A 25,171-nucleotide genomic window follows, 5' to 3' on the forward strand; every position below is an offset into this window, starting at 1 on the left:
AAGAATTTTATGCATGGTCAGGGCTTACTAAGACTGGAATGAATATGTTTTAACATCAAAATTCCAGCGATTTAGGATTGGAATTTGGCATTTTTCTCTGTTAAAATGACAAGATTTAATCTTAGATTATTGGTCTATTTTTAATAATAAATTGTAAACAAAGGTTTTTCTTTATCTTTAGTGTAATCTGCCTAGAAACACAAAGTTTTTATGTTTTGTTTTTATCATATCTTTGATTACTTAAGAAAGTTGAATTTTCTCAATGTTTAAAAGAACTAAATTTGCTAACAACTACATTACCTTTATTTGCTTTTATATTTGCCTTCAGAATCTGTTATTGTCACCTTGGTTAAATAGATAATTAATGATTAAGTTTGCAATGATCTGTAATTCTATTTAGGCATGTGCCATTAAAATTTTTTAGTATTTATAAAACTATTTTTGACAAAGTTCCCAAACTTTAAGTTCTAAAATGAAATCTTTTTGTCTAATTAGGCTTGTTTATTTGGTATGTCAAATTACATGGGAAGCATTGTCAGATAAGTGACGGTAAACCTTCTTAGGGTATATTGTATGGGTAAATGCTATTAATATAACAGTTCCAGAAATTATCTGAAATTCTAAAGTTCTGATATGTCCTGGTATAATGTCATCATTTGAATTCTAATTACTGAAGTGCTGTGTGTCATGGAAGTATGTTCTTATAAATTTCATTATGATGAATTCTCATCATATCTTTAACCATGGTCATTTTTGAGTCTTTTGTCATCTACAATTATTGTTTTAGTCTGAAGCTCCTGCAAATATGTTTCAACTTTAAGGAGATAAATGAAAAGGACTTTTGACACATACAGATTCCTGATACTTTTAAGGTCATAAAACTAAACCAAATATGAATTTCTGAGGGGTGCCTGTGGGGCTCAGTCATTTGAGAGTCTGACTCTTGATTTTGGTTCAGGTCATGATCCCAGGGTCTCGGGATGCAGCCCCCTGCCTGGCTCTGTGCTGAGTGTGGAGCGCACTTGAGATTCTCTCTGTCTCTCTCTTTCTCTCTCTCTCTCTGTCTCTCTCTCTCTGCCCCTCCCCTGCTTGCTCTCTCTTTCTCTCAAATAAAAAAAAAAATCTGGAACTAGCAAGAAAATTTGATTCAAACACAACAAGAATTAGTAACATGGGGCTGAATGAACCGACAAAGACTATTATGTTTTAAGAGGCTTGCTTGAAACACTGTTGGTTCTCTAATGTTTGCTCTTCCATATTTAAGGACATTTTTTTCTAAGATATCTATGACTTACAGAAATTTCATAAATATTCTTTTGTGAAAAAATTGAAGCATTGATCTTTTCTCCCTACCTGAACCGTCCAGAATTCAGAAACTCTCAGTGAGTATTCTTTCTTTCATAATACTTATGGTTATTTGTAAAGTTCCATAATAATCTGTTCTCCTTTCAACAGAACATAATTAGAAATATTAGTTCTATTACAGAGGCTTTGACTGGGATGTCATATTTGAGGGAAAAGTGCATACACTCAAATATGACCATACAGATTTAAGGGACTAAGGCTGACTTCATGGAGGCAACGAAGCCCCTTGGAAAAATCAGCCTGGTACCTTGCTTACAAGGTTCTTGAGAGCTCATGAGGTGAATAAGAAAGGTCACTTCCTGGCAGGCTTAGTAACCCAAGAACCTTTGGGGATCTTGAGAAGAGAGGAAGTAAGCCAAATTGATGGGTATTACAGGTAAGTCTAATGGTGATGTGGAAATACTGGGGTTTGGAGCCAACAGCCAAGAAAGAATTCTTGACATGTTTTCAGTGAAAAAAAAGGCGGTTTTATTAAAGCACTGGGACAGGACCTTGGGCAGAAAGAGCTGCAACACAGTTGTGATGGGTGACTGATTATATACTTTTAAGTTGTGAGGTGGTTAGGGACACCATGAGCCTCCAAGGTATTTTGGAAACAAGGTTTTCAGGATTCTGGGAGGGTTAGTTATTATTAGTAAAAGGTCATTTATTAATGTTTAGTAAAAATTCAGTCATGAAACCCCTTCAGATGCATATCAGTGGGACATGTGCTTGGAGGATGATTGCTAACATTTATTTGGGGGGGGGTTAGATATAAAGGAAGTTTCCAAAGGAATTTTTATACATTGAAGTAGACTTACAGGATACTGGGGGGTTGGAATAATGTTAAGCTAAGATTCTCTTTTGCCCTTAGTAATGGCTCATCAGTGAGGCAGTTGAGTTCCTACAGGTGAGTCACTCTGCCTGTCTGAAGGACTTGTCAATGGGCTGTAAGTTGTAAGGAAATGTATTTTTTTTTCTTTTTCCTTTGTTTCCCACATCAATGGCAAACATTTGGCTTGATTTCTTAGCCTTGGGAGGCTATTAAAATTTCAATCTGATATTACTTATGATAAGTTCCAGCAAATCGAATTTTAAAAATAACCTCTTTGGTGAATCACTATCCCTGCTGTACTATGTCAATACAGGCCAAGTTTGTTGAAACTGGACTTATTTTTAAACAAATTAGTCTTAATTTAGCCATCTTTAGTGAAAATGTGGGTGATTTCAGAGAAAAATTATGCTTCAGTAACACATCCAGTTCTGATTAACGGTCTTTGAATGTCCATATTTTTTGCTTACAAAATGGGTCTGGGTCCTGAATTCTTCTCATTTCCTTGAATATCTGGCTGTGACTTCCAAATTAACATTTCAAACTTAATCTCATTCTTCATTTCAATGTTAAAATTTGCACTTTTTTAAAAGTTATTTTAATTCCAGTTGGTTAATGTACAGTGTTATATTGGTTTCAGGAGTACAATATAGTGATTCAACACTTCCATACATCACCATGTTGTCACTCCAGTAAGGGCACTCCTTACTTCCCATCACCTATTTAACCCATCCCCCCACCCTCTCATTCATTTGGAATCACTGAAAACAAAAACTGGCCTGTTTTTCCTGAAGCCCTGCAAACTAAAGCTACGCAACTTGAGTTCAGCTTCAGAGAAATTGCCACAATGGCTCATGTTCACATGATCTTAATGCCTATGCTCTTTTGGCCTCTCAGAAAGCTCACCAGAGCTTTCTGCAGACCAGGAAAATCTGTCAGATTGCCACTGCCTGCCGCCACTCCATCGGAAGATGCTTTTGAGCCTGATACCTAGAAATCTTCTCACTGGCAGAGCTCACTGGCAGACACTGGGTTTATAATTTGTTTCAAGTTCACCTATGTTTTTCTTTGGTTTCCATAAAAACACCTCTTATTAATTACCTGAACTTTGAAATGACCCCACCTCCTAAAATGAGACACAACTGAACTGACCCATCCTCAAGATGAAGACTGGTGGATGAGATATGGAGCAGACTTCTTACCAAAGGTCCAGAATAGAACAGTTCAACTCCAGCTATTAGGAAACCATGTTGATTTGTGCTATTTTACTTAAAAAATCTTGTCAAAGGATAGAATGTTGATTTGTAACCATACCACAAGGACTTTTCAATGAAAAGTTATTCCAGATATGGAACATATGTGAATGGATGACTCTCAGTTATGGCAGATTAAGTCAGAGGACTCCATTATGCTGGTAATAAGCTGATCAAACCAAGTATCAGCCTTAAGTGACCCAATACCCTGTCTCAGGGAAATATTCAGCCAAATGGTTTAGTTCTGAAATTCTTGGCTTAAATATATTCTAATATTTCTAGCTATGATATTAGCCTTTTTATAGTTAACATGATTACTACACAAATTGTTAGCCTTTTGTATATGATGGTCTACACAGACTGACACTAAGCTAATAATGGTAAAACATCTAGACAATATAAATACCATGTATAGTTCTAAAATAAGAGTTGATGATTTATATCTAGACACAATGAAACATCTCAGGCTATAAAAATCCTAAACTTGAGCAAATTTAGTTTAGAGATGGTTTTCTTTTTTAGGACATGCTTTCTTCACGTATATCAGAACAGCTAGGAAAGAGCCTTCTAGTGCTATGGGACAAAGAGATACTTGGTCACCAATGTCTCCCGTAGGTTGCAATTTGAGGGAAAGGATGAAATGGGCATGGAAACTACAGTAGGTAACTGATGTTAGGCTCTTATGACTATCTCAAGTGACATCAAAGAGAAACCCAAAACAAGAAGAACCAGAAAACCAGTTAAGTGGAAGCATTCAGTCAATATTTTTGAACAGTCAGATATGATAGAAACATAAAGTATTAAGATGACCTAATGACCTTTCACATGTCTATGTGGAAATCAGTACACCTCAATTTTTACAACAAATTATACCTTATAATGCTCAATCACACCGTGGATGACTGATTCCAAGAACACCTACCCCTTCCCCTTTTTGTGTATAATCCTGAATAATCTAAGCTTTAGAGCAGTTCTTTCAGAGCAGTCTGAAATACTGTCTCCCAGACTATAAGTCCTCAGTAAGACAACAAATAAAGCATTGACCAGTCTACTTTGAGGTTAACTTTTTTTTTTTTTTTAGTCAACAATACCTAATTGAAAATGTAATTTTACCATGTAATATGGTAAAAGATTCATTCAATTCAGGAAATTCTTGGGTCTGTTGCTCACAAAATATGGAAACACATGATCATAATTGTGTAATTTAAGATCATAAAAGGCATCTGGTCTCAATCTCCAGTATATAAAGTGATTTAATGTGTTCATTGAAGAGTTACATTTCTTATTATCTTGGAAGTATCACTTTTTTGTGACTAAAGATAAATAATGTATCCGTTTTTCGTATAAGCAATCAATATTTTGTTAAAAGCTTAGTAAAAGGAATGAATTCTTTTTTAAATAATGAGTGTTATTAGGGATATTTCTTAAAGGTCACTTATGAAATTCTATTTAATTAAAAAAAATAACTTCTTCCTGGATGTCAAGTAATTGAAATACTCTGAAACAATTTTAACCTTTTTAAAGCAGCAGATTTATTTCTGTATTAGTGAAAGGTATGATATGCTCTTTTAATTTTCTTAAAATAATAGAGTAATTACTATGAAATGTGTATTTTGTTTGCCATGGGCAAAATGGACCACTTTAATGAAAAATAGAATAAATCCAAATACAAATCATTTGGGTAATTCTGATCATCAAAGAGGAAAAAATAAAAGAACAAGGAGGCAAACAAAAAGACATTTATACTTTTTTCTCATTTTTTTAAATTCAGGCAGTATATGAAGTGTAATCATAGCAACAGGATATATATGTATGTATACACCAACTGTATACATATACATAAGTTCTATACTTCAAAGAGCCCATCTTTGAAATCTCTGTACCCCTTCTAAAGAAAACTCTTTTGTTCAAAATATTTTTTTAATTACTTGCAAATGTCTTATAAATCAGTGACATGTGCTAGCTTTGTCATTCACATTTTCAAGTGGTAAAGTTCTGTATAACCTTAGGTTATTTCTATGAACCTGCTTCATTTCAAGAAATGAGAGTGAGTAATCATAGAGCACTTTCCAAAGAATATGACTGGCCCCTTTCAGTACGTCCAAAAAAGAAATTTCACAAATTATTTTGAGAATAGAATCTCTGTTAAGCTGAGTGTAAAGTTCTGCATGGGGATCATTTTTAGCCATTTTATGTAAAATTTTCACATAATTGTTTAAAAAATGAAACAACCCAACACAATAATACTTACTATACAATAAAGGTATTCTAATTTTTGAAGCTGCTTATTTTTGAAATGAACCACACTTCATATTTTAATGCTGAAAAATATTAAGTATTTCCATTTCTATCAGTAAGGTATTATCATTCCACATGATAGGATTTCTTACAATTAAGAGTAGCTTTTTAAAAAAAGTTTATTTTTGAGAGAAATAGCCTACCTGTGCATGTACAAGTGGGGGAGGGGCAGAGGGAGAGAGAGAATCCCAAACAAGCCCCATGCTCAGCACAGAGCCCAAAGCTGAGAGCTCAGTCCCAATCCCACAAGGTCATGACCTGAGCCGATAACCAGAGTCGGTCACTTAACCAGTTGCTTAACTGACTGAGCCACATGGGTGCCCAAGACTAGCATTAAGTGTCTATTTATTTTGAGATAGAGAGAGTGAGAGAGAGAGTGAGAGAGCACTTGCACACATTTTTTGAGGGGGAAGGGCTGAGAGAGAGGGGGAGAGAGAGAGAGATTGAAAATCCTAAGCAGGCTCCCTACTGTCAGAGCAGAGCCTGACACAGGGCTCAATCCCACGAATGACCTGAGCAGAAATCCAAAGTCTGATGCTTAAATGACTGAGACACACAGGTGCCCCTCCTAAGAGTAGATTTTAAAGAATATTTTAGAATGTTTTTTTTTCAGTAAATAAGAGAATCAGGCTACTTATTTTACTGATGATAATGGCATTAAACTTACCTTTTTAAAATACAAATCCTTAAAGATGAATTTAAAAAGACCTCATTACTTTAAGAATATCTCAAATACCTAAAATTTTCAGTAACTGCTGCTGAGGGGTAATGACCATGCAATGGTCATGGAATACTGGATGCAAAGTATTGTTCAGGGACATGTGAGTACAGAGCTTAATAATTTTCCCACATAAAAATGTTTGCTTGTTGATGCTGGATTCCATCCAGTGCTGGAAAAGCCCAGCACTTATTAACATACATTTTGTATTATTCATGAGTCCTCCCTAAATGGAGATGAACACGTGAAATATAAAAAGGCAATATAAAAATAATAATTGAGCTTACCAGTCTGGTGAGACGATATTTTGCACAATTGTGTCACTGTAAATGGTGTGTCCTCTCAGGTCCCCTGGAAGCCAAAAGCAGCTTTGTTAAGTATCCTGCATCTGTGGCCATCTTACTTCCAGTAAAATTTGGAATCCTTGGTAAAATAAATCATAAATGTATGCTAATGTTATTGAATAAGTATGTATTTATAATTTTCATGCTAATCTACAGTCTTCTACTCCAACTATTCAATGAATTATACTAAAGGGAAATAACATCCTTCCACTGCTGCTTCTCATTAAGGGTTTGAGGGAAAGCTTAAACATGATGAATTCTTTGCTGTGTGAGGAGTGATTAAGTGGAACTTTCTGGTTACTTAGACTTCTCCAGTCCTTCTGTTCACATTGAATTGTCTGCAGCTGTAGGTCCTTCAGTATTTCTCTACACAATTTATCAGAAATAGTAGTTGATACACGCAATAGAAACATTAGTTCATAACCCAAAACAATGAAACACTTGAAGAGTAAAATTATATTGAAAGAAAAATAAACTGGGAAATGGGTACAGATGAAGTAAGCTTTCTTAAAAAGATAAATGTAGTAGAAGAAATAAGACAATAGATTAGCAATACGAGAGAATAACAGTTTGTAAGAAAATAACACAGGTAAAATGTTCATATAAAATATAATAGGAGATGACAAGATAAATAATAGAATTTACATAGCTGAGGAAACATTTGTTAATTTAAAAACCAGGCTGAGGAATACCCTGGAAGATGAAACTGTAAAAGAATAAAAATTAGAACAGAAAAGTTAAAAAATACATATGGTAGAAGTAGGAATTCCAAATCCAAATTACAGGAATCCTGGATAAAGAAAAACAAAAAAATGGAGAAATAAAAATACATTTTTTTAAAATAGTGGATATATGTTTCATATAGATGAGGAAAAATAATGTCAGATTGAAAAATTCCATTGAGTGATAAAGATTGTAAACAAAAATATTTCTAAAGTTTAATACCAAAGACAAAGAAAACTTTTTGAAGAATTTTTAGTGGGAAAGAACATACTGTACACACAATATTAGACTCCTCAACTAAAGTACTTTCAAAATGAAATAGGGGTCTGTGTGGTACATGCAGGATAGCTTGCTTGTGCAAACATACCCTGAATGCCGCTGTTAATCACTATATTGAAAATGTGAGGATCATGTCCTCCCTCTATATTTCCATCAAGCAGAATGTACAACAAAAGGTGTTTTTCAGTGTTCAAGGTCAAGATCTCTGAGGTGACCAACCTGGAGCATCTCCCTTATAACAAACAGTATCCAGGTGGCAGATGTTCATCTCCTTGGAAACGCCGGCCATGCAAAGAAGGGAAGGACCACTGATAGCTGCTAGGGTAAGTTGCCGTGATATAAAAACTTGCTGCACATAAATCCCAGTAGCGGGTGCTTTGTCCAGTCAGCTGCTCCTGGACTCCCTGGATGTAAGTTTCCCCAAAAAGCTTTATCCTGATCACTGTCTCCAGGTCTTTTCTTTGGCGTCAGGAGACCATCACGCACCTTAAGTTTATGGTCTGTGTGGTGCTGCTAAACAGGGTTGATTTTTGTTGCTTTCAAGGAAAGAAATTTGGACCTGAAATTTGTTGTTGTTTTTTTTAATTTTTTAATTTTTTTTTAATTTTTGAAGGAAAGAGAGACAGAGTGTGAGTGGGGGAGGGGAAGAGAGAGAGGGAGACACAGAATCCGAAGCAGGCTCCAGGTTCTGAGCTGTCAGCACAGAGACCGACGCGAGGCTCAAACTCACAGACTGTGAGGTCATGACCTGAGCCGGAGTCGGATGCTCAACAGACTGAGCCACCCAGGAACCCCTGAACCTGAAATTTGTAATTTTCAATGGCATTATCATTAAAAAGTAAAAATCATAATCAAAATATTTTTAGAAATTACAAGACCACAGAAAATTTGCCATAAAAACCCACGTAAAACACAACAGATTTTTAGAAGGAACAAATCTTTAGGTAATACTGCAAGACATAAGGCAGTAATTCTGAACAAACATCTTGATGAATTTGGCTATTGAAAGATAAAGAAATACAAATATATGTACCAAAGAGAAAACAGTATTTCCATATAAAGCCTTAAAATTTATAAAATATTAACATAGTATCAGTATGAGAGATGGGTGAGACTCCAGGAAATGAGAAGGTGAGAAAACTCTTAGTTTTTAAGGAGCATTACAAAGATCACTTTTAAAGATATGTTGTTTAAAAGAGACACAAACCCAAAGGGAATGGAAAGTTTGTATGTATAAAGATAGAATAAAGACATGATAACATATTACTAACCCAAAAATCTGGTAAAAGTATACCTACAACAGCCTTTAAGAATGAAAACTTACCAGAAAAATACAACAATCCTATAGTGGATAGTCCGTGGTACCACCCGATCCTTCAACTTCAATTCTGAAAACTCATTCTCAGCTTTTGGGAATATTAGTAGCTAATAGCTTGCAGGTGGGTTCATCTGCTTATTATTGCCCTCAACTTAAGAGTGTTGTCAGAGGTCACACCCACAACCAATGATTGGTTAATGCAAAAATATAAAGACCCGGTTTCCTTTAGCAGTTTTGGACTATCTTACATGGTCCATCCTACCCTCAGAGCTCCTTGTGAAGTTGGCCAAGTCCTTTACGGTGACTGTATCACAGCCCATTTTGTCCCTCTGCTAAAAATACTAATTAGTTAAGCCCTCCATAAGTGATGATATTATGAGTAATCCCTGAATGGTAACCTCCATCTCAGAGTCTCCTTTAAAGGGGATTTGAAGTGCGACAGTTGGTGCCTGGATTGTTGCTAGAAAGCAGCTGCTAAGGTGATACTTTAAAACTGATCACCCGTGGCTTAGCTATCACTGAAAGCCCCATCACTGGTGGAAGATGGAGCCCTGATAACACCTGCATCTGGTGGCATGCCAATGGTTAAAACTTGCAGCCGTGGTAAACTGGAATGGTGTAACATGGAAGGGCAGTCATACAATCAAGTACAGAAGAACTAATAATTTTAAGAATAATGGAATTAGATGGCTGTTTTGGGGGCCAGTAAATGTTTGAAAGAGACACAATGAAATGGCAAGAGAAATTAATCACAGTTGGAGTATAAGTGTGAAACTAAAAATGCCTCATTAGCATCACTAAAACATATTTAACTCCCTGCTAGGAGAGGGAAGAACAAGTTGAGGACCAAGCCCAAGGCCAAGAGTAGCAGACATTAAGATTTATTTGACTTCTCAGCCCAGTCAGATCTGCTATGGCAGGGTCAGGTCCCTTTTTGCAAAGAGTTGGACCCTGAGTATGATATAGGACACATCTAAATTGATGCACTCCATATTCCCTTGAATCGTCTGGGCATTTAGAAGAGGTGCACTCTTTCCTATTAAAGTCCATCACTTCCCCTTTTGCTGAAGATGACACAGAGGTCTCTGCCTTATAAGCAAATAACATCCCCTTCAGAATATATTTCTACCACTCATCCTAGTCATTAGATCAAAAACTGGAGTTAAGTTCCATTATCACCTAGCCAGAGAAATGCTGGGTTTCCTAGGAAAAAAGACCATATCTTAAAGGAGCTGCATGGCTGCATGGTCTAGCTACTATATACCAACAAGAACCAGAGAAGTATTTATTGAACTGGATTCTGAATGTGCTGGAAGAAGGGGATAGGAAGTCTGGACATACACTTTAATAAGAAAAAGTATATTTCCCAGAGTACAGAATCTAATACCCTGCAGAGGACCCTGGAAAAAGTACTAACTTGCTGCTAACACGATTCTTAGAACTTTGGAGAAGTTCACTTCAGTCATGCCAAGTGAAGTAGAAATGCTAGAACTGCCATGATAGAAAGTGGAGGAAGCTAACAAAAGTCTATGAGAAGAGGACATGCTAGAGTGGTATGTTATATATGGATGGAAAATCACCAGATAATTGTGTTATATGGGGAGCCCAGATAGTTTTCTGTTTACCACAACAGCAATTAATGCTCTACTAAGAGGGGAAAATGTATCATTGTTTCAGTTCAGTAGTGGCTATCTTCAATCAGTCCAGGTTGCTTCCAGAAGATTCTTTTACTGTAATAAGCTACCTGATAACAATGAGGATGGCAGTTTCCAAAATAAGAGACCACGAGACTGTGCTTAAACATTGGAGGCAAGGTTGGCACAGTTATTTTAATATTGAAGGGAAAGTGACAGCAAGGGTGCCTTGACCTACAGAGATTTATAGATCTAGTTATAGAAATAAAATTCTTAGAAGCAAGAAATATGAGCAGCCAATAAAGGCATTGATCAATTTATAAAACTAGAATAAGTAGAAGATGGGTAATCAAGAGACAAGACTGCCACCCCAGTAAAGGTCATAATCCCTTGCTTAGTTCGTGAATCAGCACCAGTTTTTGGACCAGAAACCCACTGACTGAAGCAAAATATGGTTCCCTAGAAGAAAGGATTCTAAAACAGGGGAATATGGTAATTATTCTCCTAGTCCATTACCCAAAAGACCTATATCCATTTATTCAGGTAATTGCACCCTAGGAAAATAGAAACATTCAAATAATTAAAGTACTTTTGGACATTAAGTCTGAGTTTTTATTGATACTTGCAGACCTGATACATCATCATGCCACAGCTGTTGTAACAGGAGAATATAGAGACCAGGTAATACCTGGAGTGCTGTCCCAATACGGCTTAGAATGTTCACTGAGTTCAAGTACCCGCCTGTTTGTTATTTCCCTATCCCTCAAATATATAATTTAAGTGAACATACTTGAGGATTGGCATAAATTCCATATGAGTTTTTTTCTCCCCCTAAGCAGTAAGACCTATAAAACCCAAGTGAGGGGCCTTGGAAACTTCCTCCACTACCCCCTTCTCCAATCCAGCCCTCTGAAGTAGTAAAACATATATAGATATGTGCTTATATATATAAACATTCAGGGGGAAATGCAAGTAATCTGTGCCAACTATATATACCTAAAGGTTGCAGTGGTTGTGATTCCTATCATATTTCTATTAATTCACCAGTCTGGACACTCAACACCTAGACAGATTCTGGATGTTTAACCAAGTACTAGCTCCCAATACAACTGCTTATATAGCTATATTACCTTGCTAAAGTAGATTAATAAAGTCTCAGTACATGTGGCCATTAATCTTGAGAATGGATTTTCTTCCATCTCTATTAGAAAGAATTCTCATTTACTTGGAATGTAGGCTCCTTTACCTTCTTTTCTAAAATAGAGTAGAAGTGGATCATGAGGACATGCTGCAGAGTATCATATTGGTCCACTATATCAATGATATGATGTTAATTGGACCAGATTATCAGGAAGTGGCAAATACTTTGAAGGTCCTTACAAGGCATGTACCCTCCACAGTGTAGAAGATAAGCTCCATGAGTACTCAGGTTCCTGGCATGTAAGTAAAGTTTGAGAGAGTCCATTGGTCTGGGGCATATTAAGGCTTCTTCTCCAAATAACAAAATCTTTCATCTTATACATTCTGATACTAAAATAGTCGCACAGTGACTGGTAGGCCACTTTGGATTCTAGAACCAGTATATACTATGAAAATAGCAATCACAGGAGAAATGCAGTAGCAATACAAATATCAAACAAAATACACATAAAATGTTACTTGAGGTAAATGATTAATCTTATAATGATAAAAGGGTTAATCCATTAGGAAGATATACTATTGGTAAACATATGTGCATCTAATAACCCAGTACCAAATAGATGAAGAAAAAACTGGAAGAAATGAAAGACTTGACAATTCAACAATACTTGAATCTTTAACACACCCGTTCAATAATGTATGGAACAACTATGTAGAAGATAAACAAGAAAATTAATGACTTGAACAACACTGTAATCAAACTATACCTAAAAAACAACTCCTGAATATTCCACCCAACAAGAACAGAATATATATTCTTCTCAAGTGCAGAGAAACATTCTCCAGGATAGATCATATATTAAGACACGAAATAAGGCTTAATAAATATAAGAGGATTTAAATCATACCAAGCATGTTTTACAACCACAATGAAATGAAAATAGAAATCAATAACAAGATTTGAGAAACTCAAAAATCTGTGGAATTTGAAAATCACAACCCTAAAAACTGGGTTAAAAAAGAATCAAAAGTGGGGCAGTAGCTGGAACAGTTGGTAGAGCATGGAACTATTTATTATTATTATTATTATTATTATCATTATTTTAGAGAGAGAGTGAGTGAGTGCAAGCAGGAGGAGAGGGGAGAAAGACAGAGACAGAATCTTCAGCAAGCTCCATGCTCAGCATTCAGCCTGATGCAGGGCTCAATCCCACAACCCTAGGATCAGGACCTGAGCTGAAATAAAGAGTCAGATGATCAACTGACTGAGCCACCCAGGCACTAGGGGTATGGAACTATTGATCTCAGGGTCATGAGTTCAAGTTCCATATTGGGTGTAGAGGTTACTTAAAATTAATTAATTAAAAAAAGAATCAAAAGAGATATTAGAAAAAACTTTTAGATGAATGAAAATAAATCCACAACATACCAAAACTTATGGGAAACAGCTAAAGCAATGCTAAGATGGAAACGTATAGCTATAAATGTCTACATTAAAAAGGAAGAACTATCTCAAATTAATAACCTAACCTTCAGCCTTAAGACAATAGAAAGTAAACACTAAATTTGAAGTAATCAGAAGGAAGGAAATAATAAAGTGTTTTTTTAAGTTTTTATTTAAATTCCACTTAGTTAATATACAGTGTAATATTAGTTTCAGGTATACAATGTAGTGATTCAAAACTTCTGTACATCACTCTGTGCTCATCATGAAAAGTGCACTCCTTATTTCACCCATACCCCTACCCACATCCCCTCTGGCAACCATGTTTGTTATCTATAGTTCAGAGTCTGTTTCTTGGCTTGCCGTTCTCTCTCTCTTTTTTCCCCTATGTTCCTTGGTTTTGTTTCTTAAATTTCACATCGAGAAAATCAATGAAACCAGAAGCCGGTTTTTTTGTAAACATCAACAAAATTGTCAAATCTTAGCTAGACTTGCCAAAAAAAAAAAGAGAAGAAAAATAAAATTTCTAGAGTCAGATATGAAATGGTGGCATTACTACTCACCTTACAGGGAAAATAAATGAGTATAAGGGAATACTATGGACAATTTTATGCCAAGAAATTATATAACTTAGGTGAAGTGGACAAATGCATAAGATGCAAACTACCAAAACTTACTGAAGATGAGATAGACAATCTAAGCAGCCTATAACAAGGTACGACATTTAATCAGTAATAAAAAAAAGTAGGAGTGCCCAAGTGGCTCAGTCAGTTAACTGCCTGGCTCTTGGTTTCGGCTCAGGTTATAATCTCACAGTTTGTGAGATCCAGCTCCACATCACGCTCTGTGCTGACAGTGTGGGCCTGCTTGGGATTCTGTCTTGCCCTCTCTCTGCACATCCCCTGCTTGCTCTCTCTCTCTCTCTCTCTGTCTCTCAAAAATAAATAAACATTAAAAAATAAATTAAATAATAAAAAACTTAACAAAAAGAAAATCCAAGGCCCTGATGTTTTTGCTGAATTCTTGCCACCGTTTAAAGAAGAATTAAGATCAGTTACTCACAAACTCTTTCGAAAAAGAAGACAATGGTTCCCAACTTATCCCATGAGGTCAGTATAATCCTCACAACAAAACAAGAGAAAATTTCAACAGAAAATAAAATTATAGACCCACATATCTTATAATTATGGAGGCAAATTTTTTCAAAAAATGCTAGCAAACCAAATATAGAAACATATAGGAAGAATTATATGCTATGATCAAGTGGAACTCATCCCAAAATGCAGTGATGATTCAACATACAAAAATCAATTAAAGTTTTAAAAACTAATTAAAGTGATAAACTTTAACAATATATTTTTAACAACATGATTATCTTATTATTGCAATAAAAGTATTTGACAAGATCAAAATCCTTTTCATAATTAAAACAAACAAAAAATCATTCAACAAATCAGGAATAGAAGGAAACTCCCTCAATCTTTTAAATGCAAACTATGAGATATCCACATCTAGCATGACGATGGATGATACAAAGCTGAAAGCTTTCCCACTAAGAACAAGAACAAAAAATGATACCTACTATTGCCACTTCCATTCAACATTGTACAGGAGGTAGAAATATCCACAAACTGATGAATGGATCATCAAATGCGGTATATCCATACAATGTACTATTACTCAGCCATTAAAGGGAATGAAGTACTGAAACATGTTACCACATACATGAACCTTCAAAACATGTTAATTGAAATAAGTTAACTGAAATTAAGTTAATTGACTGGTCACAATAGACCAGATATTATATGATTCCCTTTATATGAAATGTCTGGAATAGACAAACCTAGAGACATAAAAAGTAGACTAGTAGTTGCTTAAGTGGTTTTTATAGATATAAAAAGTAGACTGTTAGGGGTGGGGGTGGATGAATAGAAGAATGATAGGTAAAGGATACATTTTTTTTTGCTCTGTTAAGAAACATAAATATCATTTTAACTATTTTAAATGTACAGTACAGTAGTGTAAACTATATGCACAATGTTGTGCAACAGATCTCTAAAGCTTTTTCATCTTGTAAAACTGAAACATAACCATTGAAAAACAACTGTATTTCCCTCCTCCACCTGCCACAGAAAAAAACTATTCTACTTTCTGTTTCTAAGAGTTTGATTAATTTAAGTACCTCATCTATGGTTTATTTTTGAGGAGATGAAAAAGTTATAAAATTGACTGTGGTGCTTGTTGCACACTTTGTGCATATCTGAATAAAACTGTGTAAAAAAAACCCTGGAACTTCTTCATCTCACATGGGACCAAGAGGATGCTTTTACCAGCAAGGGAGGCTAAACAAGTTTTGAGGTAGTCAGAGGGCTTCCAAATCCTTCCAAATACCACCATATTATTTTTCAGGGTCCTATTTTTATCTCCCTATCTTTCCCATAAGAAACTTGGTGAGGCTGTGCAGTTCAATAACCCCCAGAAACAGACTTTGTACTTTGTACATGATTTTTCCCCGTGCTACTCTGAAGTCTGAATTAAGAACTTTTGAGGACTAATGATAATGGTACTATGAGCTGGGAATGTAAAACTCTGAATTTATAATTATCTTTCTTTAAAGTCTTCATTATAGTTAAAAGCAGCCAGTCTTCCCCCACTGTACCTGTATTCCCTCAACTTTTCATCACAGAAACCCTGTGGTCCATCAAAGTTAGCAGATGAGAGAGAACCAGCACTTAAGCTATTAAACTATGAAGGATTCACATTAAAGCATAGCAAAAATTCTAAGTAAACAGATATAAATTAAAAATATCAGCAGGTACCCAGGCTTTTTTGAAATAAAAGAATATTTATTTTATTTATTTTATTTATTTATTTATTTATTTATTTATTTATTTATTTATTTATTTATTTTTGCTTTGTCTGGGTAACAGCTCCATGTGTCATCCAATTGTCTTTAAATCTCCAGGTAGGGGCACCTGGGTGGCTCAGTCAGTTAAACATCTGACTTCCGCTCAGGTCACGATCACACGGTTCGCGAGTTCGAGCCCCGCATCAGGCTCTGTGCTGACAGCTCAGAGCCTGGAGCCTACTAAGGATTCTGTGTCTCCCTCTCTCTCTCTGTCCCTCCCTGTTCATTCTCTCTCTCTCTCTCTCTCTCTCAAATGAGTAAATAAATAAATAAATAAATAAAACATTGAATCTCCAGGTAGAGGAGCATTAAATCAGCCAGAGGGTCAGGATTGGGATTCTTTTGAAGACCAGAAAGCTGGGGTTAGGAGTACTGCTCAGGGAGAGTTTAATTTTTTTTTCCTTTAGGAAAGTATGTTCCTTTTCTGATACTGAATTTGATTCAAGAACCAAAGTTAATAAAAAAATTTAAATAAAAGTGTTTCAATTGGTGGTATAAGTTATTTCTCTTTAGTGATTCAAGACTTGAGTATAAGGGGGCAGTTTGATAGCAAGAATTGATCTTACCTTGCACAATCCATGGCACCACTATCTGTATTCCTCTTGTTAGAAACTCTGGGACCAAGATAAATTATACTGAAAATTGCTGCATCTGCTTCTACCCTACGCTGCCACTTTACATCTGATAAGAATTTCTACCTTGAGAAAATTAAATTGGAAAGTTAACCTTTTACTCTGTGTGAGTGTGATTTTGCTTCCTACCAATCCATAACATATCTAATACTCTGATTCTAAAATTTCATGTATTATCCATTGAATTGAAGTGCTTACTCAGAACTCTGTGTATATTAACTTAAATTTTATTTTCATAAACTCTATTCACAGTGAATTCAAGCAAACATCTATAATTGTTTCTCTTTTATAGAGAGCCAAGTGTCACTCTTTGCCAGCTGTTAACCTAGACCAGATCAATATAATTAGCTTTGGTAATTACTTATAGTTTTTCAGGAATAATTGAAATTATTGCATCCTTACTTCACTCTATAATTAAATTGATGGATTCTTCTTGTGTGAGAACTTATGACCTTTAAGTCTACCTACTCACAATATATTCCATAACTAATGAAATATATTATTTCAAGTCTTCCTTCTCTATAGAAAAACATAATAATCAAAATGCTCCAAAGCATACTTAACTCAAAGACACTCAAGTATATAACTCACATTGAGGCCATTAGTTTTAAGTATTTCTGGTTTTATAAGTTTTTACTTGTCTGCTGGGGCCATTTCCCTTTCCCACACATGCGAACATTGGTTTAAGAAATGCATGGATAGTGATGTACGGTTCTAAGAGCCTCAAGTTTTGTCAAGGTCTTTCAGTGTCAGTGAACATGCACTCATACAAGCAACTAAAATGTCAATTTAAACTTCAAGTAGTCTCTCAAATCAGTAAATGAGTAACCATCATTTAACCATAGATATACTAGGATTATTTTCCCCACAATATTCTTGGAATGGTATATAAAAGTATTTAATAATATAGACATTAGTGTCAGACATAACTGAGTTTTCTAGCCTCTTCCACTTATTAGCTGTTTTCTTTGGGTTATTTAATCTTCAAGTCCCTGATTTTTCATTTGTATAAATAGAATAATGCCTCATATCCTATTTTATTGATTTAAGAAGATACATATAAGTTAGTAATCTAAACATCAAAAGCATCCAAGGAAACAACACTTCAAAAACAACTATGAGTGTATCTTATAGAAAGTAGTATAATTGAAGGATGGTTTGTTTGATTGTGATATGTTTGGAAATGGAATCATCTATAGGATTCTCAGGTTTGTGATATTATGATACAGACTATGTGGTAAATCTATAGATAAGATGGGCAGATCATAAGAGAGTATCATTTAAAAAAATTTTTTTAACATTTATTCATTTTTGAGAGTGAGAGAGACAGAGCATGAGCGGGGGAGGGGCAGAGAGAGAGGAAGACACAGAATCCAAAGCAGGCCCCAGGATCCGAGCTGTCAGCCCAGAGCCCGATGCGGGGCTCGAACTCACAGACCGCGAGATCACGACCTGAGCTGAAGTCGGACGCTCAACCGACTGAGCCACCCAGGTGCCCCGAGAGTATCATTTTCATGGCAAAGGATTCTCTCTGAAAGTATATGAGATAAGATTTTTTCAATAATTTGATTTCCTAAGTAAAAAGTACTCTTAAATGTTTAATGGCATTAACATTATCTATCTATCTATCTATCTACACATAAATCTGTATAAACTCTGGAGGCTATTTTGAAGTAAAATATCTTGAATCCAAAAAAATATTTTAATTTGGAAAAGATAAAATATAGATATTCAGATATTATTAAAATTATGTCTTATTTTAATAATAATTATGAGTAAGTATCAAAAGGATTGGGGAAGTAACTTCTAATAACCAACATTGAAACAATTGATTCTCTTAAATTTAAGAAAGGAAGCTGTATATTTTCTAAGTAAGTCAAATTAGAGCTGTTGTTTTTACTTAAAAAAAACACTGGAATAATTCATATACATTTGTTTATTGACTTCTAGACCATCATTACCATTACTGAAGTGGAAACAAGAGATGAGTCTGTTATATATGGTGGACAGGAAAATAAAGGTGCTTATTTGATGAAAATGTCATGTCACGTTCATTGTGTCACCAATGTAAGAAGGTCAACTCTCTCTAAGTTGACCTCTACATTTAATGTAATTTCATTTAAAAATCTCACAAGAAATTTAAGGAACTTGACTAATGGATTCTAAACTGCATAAATGTCCAAGAGTAGGCACAGTCAATTTGTTGAAGAAGAACATGGAATGAGACTATCCTACTCTAAGTAAGAATTTCTATAGTTACAGAAATTAAAACCATGTGCCATTAGCATAGGGGTTGTAACACCCAGTCAAAAGAAAAGAATAAAGATCCTGGAAGCAGATCCAACAGCAATGTGGAAGCTCAAAATATGACATAAGGCAGATAAAAATCATTGGAAAAATTTTGTATACTTCAAATGATGATGGTAAAAATGACTGTACACGTTAAGGAATAATTGGTTTTACTTCTCACTATACACAAAAATAAACTCCAGAAGTATTAATGACTTAAACAAGGAAAAATTCAAATTTAAAACTATTAAAAGCACACCAGCCTAGATATCAGCAGATGTAGGGTAAAGTTTTAACTCTGCAGTTAAGAATTATAAAATCTCATGAAATTTTTCAACTCTTTAGTCAATGGGAAAATATTTTTACTTCATTTATCTAGGATTTTAATAAATCATGATTTTCATAATTATAATTGTGAATTGCAAATCAATAACTTTACTATTTAGTGATATACTGATGGAACGAAAGGGAAGGTCTACAAATAATATCGATTATACAGCCTCTGCCCATTAGTTCACATGTGAAAAAATATTAAAACATTTGCTCCAAATGATCAGTGGATATACTTATAGATTAAGTAGATATATTCATAGATCAGTGGATTTTCCCCTCACCACATCCCAGTAGAGATAACAACTTAACATAACGATTGAAAGAAAGAGATTTTCAGGCTGTGGTCAGTGAAGAAAAATGTAGTGTCAAAAATTGCCCATTAATAAAGATAGATAGATAGATAGATAGATAAATGCCCATTCCTCTAAGTCTTTCAAATTGGTCTCAAGGCATGCTTTGCAAAGTCTGTAGAATAGAATAGTTACAATTGTTTGCAGCATTTTTTAATTCCCTTAGAATATAGCTTAACTACAACTAAATTCTATTTTAAGAACTTAATTTAGAAAGACAATAGTGAGAGCAGTCATGTTTTAAAATATCATGGGAAAAATGACATACCCCCTTCTGTTGCTGTGGTCAGTAACCAGTGTCCAATCTTGTCACAGATTTTTTTTTCTCCACATTGCTTCTTTCATAATTAGCATGAACTTGTTCTACACTGATCCATTTCACCAAGATTGTGACCTTGAAATGTGATCTCCTACTTATTAGCCTATTAAATCTTAAGGCAAACTCATTAGAAAATTAGACTATACTTCTTATTCGTTCAAGTACTTAATAGTTCCTGATGAAGCAAATGTAATGCATATTTAAAAGATAAGAAACACCTACCAATAATTACAAACTTTTTTTTTTTTTTACAAAATAATTACATGTAGCACAGTAAAGTTCAAGGAAAAGGTTTAAGCAATCCAAAGATGATGCTTCGAAGTCTATTCTCATTCTCTGTCACTATAAATAAAGAATAAACTTCTCATGATGGTACATAACACCATTGTTATTTTGAAAATGACTGTTAAGCTATAAACCATATCAGATGATGTAGTAATGCAGTTAAGTTTACTCACATGTCATGTTCGCCTCAAGAAGACATCAACTGCTTTTACTAACCAGAAGTAAGAAAAGATGAAGAAGAGTAGTAATGGCTTAAGTGAAATTTGAACTATTTGACCTATATGCTGAAAGATTAACACTTTCGTGGATAGGTGATCTGGTTCAAAATAAAATAAGAAATACCAAGCAATGGGTCAACAAACTCTTTATTATGTGTATTTTATAGCATGGTCCTGAGATAGGTGATATACAATAAACATATTTGCCCTATATCCGTGTTGTCAATGTCTTCATAATGAATATATAAAATTTAAAAAATAATTTAAAATTCATGAAAACATATAAAATGTATATCTTCTGTATTCATTTTTACCTGAGCCGCCATACAGAGAGATTCCCTTCCCAACTCATAAACCCCTGCTTCTTGCAGTCTTGTTTTTTCCAGGCAGTGGTCTAAGCATTTATTATCTTATTTTTTAATCTGCAGATAAATATTTTATTTATTTATTTAATATCAATTGAATTTTTTTCTATTTAAAAAAATTAAGTCCAACACTTACCATGATGAGCACTGAGTGATATATAGAATTGTTGAATCACTATATTGTATACCTGAAACTATTTTTTTTAAGTTTGTTGCTTTATTTAGAGAGAGAGAGCAGGGGAGGGACAGAGAGAGGGAGAAAGAGAGAATCCCAAGCAGGCTCCGCACTACCAGTGCAGAACCCAAAGTGGGGCTTGAACCCACAAACCATGAGATCATGACCTGAGCAGAAACCAAGTCGGATGCTTAACTGACTGAGCCACCCAGGTGCCCCTGTACACCTGTAACTAATTTAACACTGTATGTTTAACTATATAGGAATTAAAATAAAATAATAAAATTGATAGAATACTGTTCTAATGGTGTGATAGAGCTGGATGATTGAAACACATTTAGGAATTTTACAAGTACTTTGTTAAACTGTGGGTAGGTTGGAATCAGCCATGGTGTTACTTAGTCCATGGAAATTCATGAACAGTAACATTTAGGGCTTCTATTTGGAGTTCCCATTTAATAGCACACTACTAATATTATCTAACCCAGAGCCCATATTGAAATTTTATGAAGTCCCTCAATATTGTCTCTTAGAACTATTTTTCTCAGTCCAAGTTGAATTCAGGATCACAAATTGCATTCATTACCGTATTTCTTCACTCTGTTTTAATATGGAACATTCCTTCAACATTTCTGTGTGTTTCTTGACCTTGACATTTGAAGAATGTAGTTATTTTGTAGAATATACTCTGAGTTTGTCAAAGGTTTCCTCATAATTAGGTTAGGTTGTGCACTTTTTGCAGAAATACCACAAATGTGATGTTTTGTCCTTTTCAGTACATCATTTAAGACACACAGGACAATGATTTGTCCCCAGTTCAATATAATGGCAGCTTTAAACATTTGGTTAAGATGATGCCTGTTGGGATTTTCCCCTGTAAAGTTACAATTTTCCTTCTTGAAGTTTATGTGGAACTACTTTGCGACTACATAAATATCCTCTTGTTTATCATTATTTTACCTTCGAGTTTCAGCATTCATTGATGCTTTTCCAAGTTTTTATTTTTCCTATATTTAGATTTAAAGAGCTATATTTAGTAAGAAGGACTGTCCCCTTCCACCTCTTTCTTTCTTTCTTTCTTTCTTTCTTTCTTTCTTTCTTTCTTTCTTCTTTCTTCATTAATTCATGTATATATGTCAGTATAATTGTTAATTTACTCAATGTGTTATCAATTTTACAATCACAATTAATTTTGACATGTGTTTTGCTTCAGATTGGGACAGTGGAATACCCTTTAAGGTGGTTTCCAAAGGGATTTGAGCAATTTCTTGCTTTCTGAAGCAAAAATACATTTCCAGGCTCATTTTTTACTTTTCTTGTCCCACCGAGAAAACCAGCCATATCTCTAAGTAGCCCTGGTCATTTTTAGAGCATGGAACTTAGGAATCAGGATCTGGGAGCTGAGTATGTTAGATATTAATTATATGTCATTTTTTCTGGGCTCTTTCAGTGAACGGAGATAAGAAATATAAATTCATATATTTTTTCTATGTGTCATTTATATATTTTCCTCAATACATGTATATACTTCTATGTATGTATCTGTATATCTATATATATTTGAGTATATACTGATCCCTCCAACTCTAAACCCAAAGCACAGAGCATATTCTAGTCTTTCTTGTTTCCATGTATGTATATCACTTTTCTAACAATAACAACCCTAACTCCCGAGTTCCGCACCACTCCAGACCCATGCAAAATGACTAAACGGAAGAATTCCCTCAGAAAAACCTCCAGGAAATAACGACAGCTAACAAACTGATCAAAAACGATTTAAACAATATAACAGAAAGTGAATTTAGAATAATAGTCATAAAATTAATTGCTGGTCTTGAACACAGTATAAAAAACAGCAGAGAACCTATTGCTACAGAGATCAAGGGACTAAGGAACAACCAGGAGGAGCTAACAAATGCTATTAATGAGCTGCAAAATAAAATGGAGATGACCACGGCTCGGATTGAAGAGGCAGAGGAGAGAATAGGTGAACTAGAAGATAAAATTATGGAAAAAGAAGAAGCTGAGAAAAAGAGAGATAAAAAAATCCAGGAGTATGAGGGGGAAATTAGAGAACTAATTTATGCACTAAAGAGAAATAATATACACATAATTGGTATTCCAGAGGAAGAAGAGAGAGGGAAAGGTGCTGAAGGTGTACTGAAAAAAAACCTAGCTGAGAACTTCCCCGATCTGGGGAAGGAAAAATGCATTGAAATCCAAGAGGCACAGAGAATTCCCTTCAGACGTAACTTGAATCGATCTTCTGCAGGAAATATCATAGTGAAACTGGCAAAAATACAAGGATAAAGAGAAAATTCTGAAAGCAGCTAGGGATAAATGTGCTCTAACATATAAAGGGAGACTGATAAGACGAGTGATGGATCTACTGAAACTTGGCAGGCCAGAAAGGAATGGCAGGAAGTCTTCAATGTGATCAACAGAAAAAATATGCAGCTGAGAATCCTTTATCCAGCAAATTTGTCATTTAGAATAGAAGGAGAGATAAAGGTGTTCCCAAACAAACAAAAACTGAAGGAATTCATCACCACTAAACCAGCCCTACAAAAGATCCTAAGCAGAATCCTGTGAGACAAAGTACCAGAGACATCACTACAAGCATGAAACCTACAGACATCACAATGACTCTAAACCCATATCTTTCTATAATAACACTGAATGTAAATGGAATAAATGCGCCAACCAAAAGACATAGGGTATCGGAATGGATAAAAAAACAAGACCCATCTATTTGCTGTCTACAAGAGACTCATTTTAGACCTAAGGACACTTTAAGATTTAAAGTGAGGGGATGGAGAACTATTTATCATGCTACTGGAAGTCAAAAGAAAGCTGGAGTAGCCATACTTATATCAGACAAACTAGACTTTAAATTAAAGGCTGTAACAAGAGATGAAGAAGGGAATTATATAATAATTACAGGGTCTATCCATCAAGAAGAACTAACAATTATAAATGTCTATGCGCTGAATACGGGAGCCCCAAATATATAAAACAATAACTCACAAACGTAAGCAACCTTAACGACAACAACGTGGTAATTGCAGGGGACTTTAATACTCCACTTATAACAATGGATAGATCATCTAGACACATGGTCCCTGTGTCTAGGGAGAAACAAGGACCCTGAATGACACATTGGATCAGAGGGACTTGACAGATATATTTAGAACTCTGAATCCCAAAGCAACAGAATATACTTCCTTCTCGAGTGCACATGGAACATTCGCCAAGATAGATCACATATTGGGTGACAAAACAGCCTTTCATAAGTATACAAGAATTGAGATCATACCATGCATACTTTCAGACCACAATGCTATGAAGCTTGAAATCAACCATAGGAAAAAGTCTGGAAAACCTCCAAAAGCATGGAGGTTAATGAACACCCTACTAAAGAATGAATGGGTCAACTAGGCAATTAGAGAAGAAATTAAAAAATATATGGAAACAAACAAAATGAAAATACAACAATCCAAATGCTTTGGGATGCAGCGAAGGCAGTCCTGAGAGGAAAATACATTGCAATCCAGGCCTATCTCAAGAAACAAGAAAAATCCCAAATACAAAATCTAACAGCACACCTAAAGGAAATAGAAGCAGAGCAGCAAAGACACCACAAACCCAGCAGAAGAAGAGAAATGATAAAATCAGAGCAGAAATAAACAATATAGAATCTAAAAAAACTGTAGAGCAGATCAATGAAACCAAGAGTTGGTTTTTTCAAAACATAAACAAAATTGATGAACCTCTAGCCATGGTTCTCAAAAAGAAAAGGGAGATGACCCAAATAGATAAAATCATGAATGAAAATGGAATTATTACAACCAATCTCTCAGAAATACAAGCAATTATCAGGGAATACTATGAAAAATTATATGCCAACAAACTGGACAACCTGGAAGAAATGGACAAATTCCTAAACACCCACACACATCCAAAACTCAAA

The sequence above is a fragment of the Panthera tigris genome, chromosome X, assembly GCF_018350195.1.
Source record: "Panthera tigris isolate Pti1 chromosome X, P.tigris_Pti1_mat1.1, whole genome shotgun sequence".
NCBI lineage: Eukaryota > Metazoa > Chordata > Mammalia > Carnivora > Felidae > Panthera > Panthera tigris.